General features: G+C 37.9%; 1 protein-coding gene across 2 annotated transcripts in view; it reads right to left on the bottom strand.

Moving 5' to 3' along the window:
- LOC116693602 (pleckstrin homology domain-containing family A member 7) overlaps positions 1-7,146 on the bottom strand; it is a 140,853-nt gene that overhangs the window by 132,351 nt on the left and 1,356 nt on the right. The gene's annotated exons all lie outside the window — the stretch shown is intronic.

Here is a 7,146-nt window from a genome sequence, read left to right as displayed (position 1 = left end):
CCCCTGCTGGTAGAAGACCCATCCGGAGGACCCTCAGGGTTAAGAGAGAATCGCACATCATTTCTGTTTGCATGCAAAGTTATGAGTGTCAGTGAACATGTGAGAGAGTTCTTCGACAAACAAACGTCTTACGCACACTGAGTAGTACTTCTGAAGAGAGGTATGCAAGAGTGGGTTTAGCCCAGCAGTGCAGGAAGTCGTCAAACAAACCAAACGCATACTCACATCCCAATTGTCCACAGGGGGACATAAGGGGGGAGGGATTGTTACAGCAAGCCCAGGCAAAGCAGAAATGCGCGCAAACGTTTGGGACCGACAGGAAAGAAGTAGAAAACAGCCGGAGGGAGCCAAACAATCTGACAGCTGATGCTGATGCTACGTCTACAATGAGCTCATCAACAGTTCTGGGAGTTGCAAAATGATACTCACATGGCGTATTATAAGATAGTAGATTGTGATCATTTAGCTATAAAAACATGCATTTACAGTAGGTGTAAGTGCCCTTAGGATGTGATGACAATTCAATGATTCAGACTACCTCCGGCGCATTTTTGGGTGCCGGCTAATCAAATATGACAATTTGCTGCTTTTCTCAGTTCTACTGTATACCTCTAGTCAGCTTTAAGCATGGGCCGGAATACGATTCTGACGGTATGATAACCTTCAGCAGAAATATCACGGTTTCACAGTATTGCAACTACAGCTTTAAAATGTATGGTTTAGTTACCAGTGTTTCCACTCCATTTTTTATGCACAACTGGAAAATTAAAACCAGTTGGATGGATGCACACTTGATATACACATCATATATTTGGGTTTTTGACTGCCAGACAAAACAAGCAGTTTGAAAAGGTTACCTTAAGCTCTGCAGGGTTTCCCGCAGCATATTATGATGGATGACAGGTGCCTCGAATTTACTAGTCTTTTATGATTAGGATTTCAGGGGTACAAGCAGAGGTGCTACTTCCCAGAGCAAAGGCCACATAAAGTAACCCAATTTCATATGTTTGCTTTGCAGAAAATAAATCAGAGCAGCATGACGCAATGTCGGAGAAAAGAAGAAAAAAAAAACATTTTATCCAACAGAGTCTAATAGGGTTAATTTGAGGTTGAACACTGAACAGCTGAACTGTATCAGCTCGGTTTGAATCAATGACTGTGATCAGACAGAGTTCTGAAGAGGTAATCTGCCTCATCTTGTGGTTCAGTTCCTCCATTAACTCATTACCTCAGGGACACTGCTCAGAGAAGTTGCAATGGGCATGTATAAATTTGCTGGCACTTTATACATGAAACGAGTACTCAATTACTAGGGAAAAGAACAATCAAGAAAATAGTTAACTTTCACATACAATCGATAGATTACTGGACAAGGAAAGCAATCAGTCGTTGCAGCCCTAACAAGAAGCAGCAAGAATTGTTACTGCATCGAGTGGTCAGAATGCCATCATTGTAACTAAAAAAGTATTACTCTTACATAAGTTATGAATACATTTTTCTAGGGGCACCTGACTGGGTTTACTCTGGTAGAGGATCTTTCAGTTAACAGCATCAAAAATGATCCGGAATCCGAAGACAATAAAAAAGCATGCAGAGACAGAGAGGGAGACGTGTTGTTCTTTTTGCTAGCAATAAAAACTTGAAAAACATTTTTGGGATAGAAGAGGTCCCAGAACAGGCAGTGGTGGAGCCCTGGGGGGCAGTCACGTAAACACGGTCTCTAGATAAATAGTCCCCCTCTGATGTGAATAGGATATTGGATTTCACATTGTTATTACTTCACCACAACATTTCTGTTGAACAAATACCATTCATAAGTCAATAATAAGTTTGCAGAGGGAAACTGAAAATAAACAAGTGTTCCTCTCTGGTAAAGGAAAAGAGTGTTTTGTCCATGCTCAGTTTTACTTTTGCACCAGGGGTTTTGACCTCTATGTGTTGCAGAATAAACCAACGTAAAGTCAGTTTGCCATTCTTATACTTCTCTATTAAAAGGTTAACTGCCGTTATTTTCCACCTGGACCCTATTTTCCTATGTTTTTGTGTCTCAGTGACTGATGGGAACAACAATCTTTGACATTGGTCCAGTATTAATGTAAGTAAAGAGGGCAATTATCCAGCTTGTATTTACCTTCGCAAAAGTGCTTGTTTTGCCACTGACAAGCTCAGATGAATATTCTAAGTGTCTGACAACATTATGGAAAAGATTTCTAAAGGAGGTTGAACTTTCTGTTAAAGAGTAAGATCCTTTTTTTTTAAACATAAAAACATCTGCGAAATTGTTGTCAATACCACCGGTTAAGTGAATGGCGCTACCCCCATACAACCTTGGCTCAACCATTAGCACAGTGTTTGAATTTCAGCTCAATGTGAGAGTCTATACTATGTTTTGCTGTCATTTACGGCCACTCTTCTTTCTCTCCTCTCCTTTGATCTTTTCCCCGTTTTGTCGGGATTAAGCTATAAGCAGAAGGAAACTCTGCTAGCTGCTATGCTAATGTGCAATGGTAAACACTACGGCGTTAACATTAATGTGTCCGAGCAAAAAGTTTAAATAAAAAATAGACATATAAATAATTCTCATTTGCAACGACAAACTGGTTACAGACAAAGTTACACATTAAATACGCAAAATAAAAAACCAAAAATACAGGTCCAAGATAGAGTCAATAAACACTTTGTGCAATGTGATGTCTAAGTAGTATGGCAGTATCATTGTAACTGGCATAAAAACTTAGTAAGACTATGGTGGGGTTAAAACTAACACTTATTTCCTTTTTGCTTTAATTTGTCAATTACTTTTAGAATTAATCAATTACCTTTTTTAGACCTATGAGTATATAAAATGTCTAAAGATGGTGAGAAATGTCCATCAGATGTGCTCGGAGCCCAAGTTAACTTCTTTGAATTGCTTGTTTTTGTCTTTCCAACAGTTCAAAAGGTGAGCTGCAACAATTGTCAATCAGTTTGTCAGAAAATAATCTACTATTTTGATAATCGCGTAATTGTTTTTGTCATTTTCAAGCAAAAATACTAAAAGTTTGTTGGGTTGAGCTTCTCAAGGGTGAGAATTTGTTGCTTTTCTTTGTAATACTGGATAGTGAAGGGAATATATTTTGGTTTTGGACTGTTGGTCGGTTAAAACAGAACCTTTGAAGATGCCCCCTTGGACTGTGGGAAAATATAATAAGTATTTTCCACTATTGTCAGACATTTTATGACAAAACAATTATTCAATGATGAAAATTATTATTTGTGGTTCGAACCAAAACAGACTTGATTTACCGAAATATTAAAAACAGAAAAAATGAACTGGAAATCCTTACATTTGAGAAGCCCAAACCTGTATATGCATTACTCTGTTATCATTCAATCAATTGGTTGACTGATCACCTAATTAATGTGGCACTTTACTACATAAACTGCAAAAAGTAGAGTCTCTGTCCTATAGAACTGAAACTATTTCCATGTTGGTGGCAATGGTCAACTCTAGTCTGGCTACCAACCAGGTAATGGGAGCAGGTATTGTTAACATGGTAACCAGTGGCCTCTCCAGTGGTAGGTAGAGGGATAGTGTTGCATGTCATAGTGAGGTCAGGAATAAAACAACAATCCTTGATATCAAAGTGATTAACAGGATGTACTCTACAGGAACATACGGGCCCGTACCAGGTTGTATTATGAGCTTATCTACTGCGGCTGGTATGCCTTTAAAAGTATCAAGGTTGAAATTAAGGAATTTGGAGGAAAATTCAGCCAAACAAGATCTTATCTGACACACCAACAACTGCCTGCTAACAGCGTGACAGCCAATTAAAACACTGAATGCGTGAGCTACAAGTTAAGGCTAAACAAGAAGAAAGTGTGACTGACACACACACACACACACACACACACACACACACACACACACACACACACCCACCACACACCACACACACACAACACACACACACACACACCACACACCACACACCACACCACCACACACACACACCCACACACACACACACACACACACACACACACACACACACACACACACACACAACAGGCTTATTTGCCTGAATTCCAACAGCATTTTACTCAAAATCTAAAACAGCTTTCACCTGAAAAATAAACCAACTCTGTTTGTGCTAAAGCAATTACCCGCCGCTGCAACATAAACGACCTTTGCCCTCTGTTATCTGCAATGGCACTTCAAATCTCTGTCAGCACAAAAGCTCTGCACACGTCATATAAACACTAAATCTCACTGAGGGTATTTTAAAAAGGAGACAACAAGACCTCAAAACACTAACTTACTACTAAACAGCTGAGTCAATGAATCTAACTGTCAAAATTGTATTTTTCCCATCTTACGGACGCTTTAGAAAAGAAATACATAAATGTTCCACAACTGGACCAATCAATTATCCACCAAGGAGTCTTACAAACAAACAAACCTACACACACAAAAAAACATGAATGAACAAGAAGGTATTTTGAGTCCAAATTTATCCTAAAAAAAAGTCACATCAGAGGATCTTTCTGTATCTCTGTGAAACATTTCAGTGACCAATAAATAATAATTTATGATATTAAAGATTTATATATATATAAATATAACATAGATATTAAACAAATACTGATCAACCAGTGTCCTCTCAGCTGTCCTCTAGTTTCCAGTTTGCCATTTTTGCAGTTGTTATAAGAAACGTTTCAGATTCTAGTTTAAAGATGAAATCCACCCTAAAACATTAAAATACTGCGGATGCATTGGTAGTATCAGAGTAGGGACAAAGTAGGCACGATATGAGGAAAATATGCAATAACGTTGAATAACGCAATAACAGATTTTGGAGTAGAACCCGACCAATATATCGGCGGGCCAATATTATTGGACGATGTTAGGCATTTTACAAAGTATCGGTATCGGCATCTATAATGGCCGATAAAAAAAAAAAATCATTTATAATGACAAATAAATGACTGATAAATTAATATTTATGGTCAACCCTGTTATGAGTGTTGGCTTTGCATAGTTTGCCCACCAGAGGGCGCTCTATAATGTTCCTGTTGGCAACACTGATTATTATTTTTTGTTATTGTGTTTATGTTGTGTTTTTGTTCTGTTGTGACAATAAAACAAAGTATTATCATAGGATTTTAGTGAGATCTCTAAATAACTACAAATAACTAATGTTAGGGAAATCGGTTTGTTTTGTGAAGCGTTTCTGGATTAGTATTTTTTTTTTTAAATATATCGGCTGATATATTATTAATGGGGGTGGCAGTAACTCAGTCTGTAGGGAGTTGAGTTGGGTACTGGAGGGTTGCTGGTTCAAGTCCACATACGGACCAAAGTAAAATACAACAAAGACAACAAATCTTAATTTTGTTGAACATATTGATTACTGAATTGAATAAAAAAAAAAAGAAATGCCAGTTATATTTCAAAATGCAGTTCAATGATATTTTCTTTCAACTAACACAAAAAACGTCTGAGTGTCCATCGGGTTGTTTATTGCACCAGTTGATACAGCAATGACCATTAAAAAGAAAAACTTTATATTGTGCAGCCCCAGGGCAAAGTCATTGTTTTGCAAGATACAAGTAGGTAGAAGGCTTTGGCTATGAAGCCCAAGTTGAAGACTACAAATAAAAATCAATTCCACGTCCTAAAGCTTGGCTTTATTTCTCTGTAGCTCTGTACTGCCAAACACACCTTTCCCTCTGCTCAACATGTGGCTCTAGCCCACAGTGTACGACATACTGTTGTTTGGTGGTTTCTCCTTCTAATAATTACTGCAGACATTAGGCCAAACCATGAAACACTTGACCCCGACTTGACACTTTTCTCAGTGCCGCTACAATGGAGGTGATTTGTCATTTCCTTCTCTGATATAAAACATCAAGGTCAAACAGAAAGGGCTTCTTTGTAAACTGAGAATTTTGCATATTTACAAACGTCATCACGGAAGAGGCAGAGAGATGAATTGCAGCGTGACAGATATGTGAATAAATACAATAATTAAACAATTCACTCAATTAATTCCTGGCAATATAAGAAACAATCATTTTTTCTCTTCTTTAAAAAAAAAAAAAGAAGCTTATAGACCATCATGTAACTCCGGCTGATACTGTTTCTAATCTAAAAGGCTTCTGAAACAGGAAAATATCCAAATCAGTAGAAGATTTTAGATCATTTTCAGTTCAGAATCCTCTGGTGGTGGGAGGGGCTGTTGATACTGTGCAACCTATTAGAGCCCAAGCAATAAATCATCCAGGCCTATTGGAAATTGGACAATACAAGCTTATTGTACGGTATATCGGTGTTGGCATATGTGTCGGCCGAAAAGAAACAACATATTACCTGAAGAAATAGCAACAGTATTTTGGGGGTCATTTGGAAACAGATCCATGTAAAAAAAAAAAGATAATCAGCCAATATAATTTTGTATGATTTTGTAACTCTCTTATATTGATACATTATCAGCCTCATTAGGGGTGGAATGGTTTATGTATTCGTATTGAACCAAAAGGGTACGGCGTCACGGTTCGGTGCATGAATTTACACAGAGAACACACGGTATAAAAACAAATAAAAGTTCCGTGCAAATTAATGTGATGCGGAACTACATTTAGATATGCACTTTCTTCAGGGACCCTTGATATGTAGCGATGCTGTAGCTCTGGAGCTCTGATTGGCGTGCCAAAGATTTGAAGGGGATTCACAAGCTATAAAGTAACTAAAATCAACCCCACCTTTACCAGCTGCAACATTAAAGTGTTATTTTTAATGCAAATACTTTTGTTCTTTTACTTAAGGACATTTTGAATGATTTTTTTTTAACTGTCAGTGATGGGAATAACAGCGGTATAAATAACGTTACTTTTTTCATTAACGAGTAATCTAATTGATTACTGTTCCCATCTTAATAACCCCGTTCCCACCCAAAAATGTGGCCAATACTATAATTGAAGCTGTTTTTTTCATCAGACCAACTAGATCTCACTTTTTTTTTGCTGTTCTTCCTTGGTTAGTGGGCAGTGTGTGCACAAGACGAGCACATAAATGCTGACGATTGGCTGAGGTTGAGTAAAATATCACGGTAAACCAATCAGACGTAGAGTTGGGGCACGCATAGTCGGACACACAACGAA

The sequence above is a fragment of the Etheostoma spectabile genome, chromosome 8 (assembly GCF_008692095.1).
Source record: "Etheostoma spectabile isolate EspeVRDwgs_2016 chromosome 8, UIUC_Espe_1.0, whole genome shotgun sequence".
Classification (NCBI taxonomy): Eukaryota; Metazoa; Chordata; class Actinopteri; order Perciformes; family Percidae; genus Etheostoma; species Etheostoma spectabile.
This window is presented reverse-complemented; position numbering and strand designations above follow the sequence as displayed.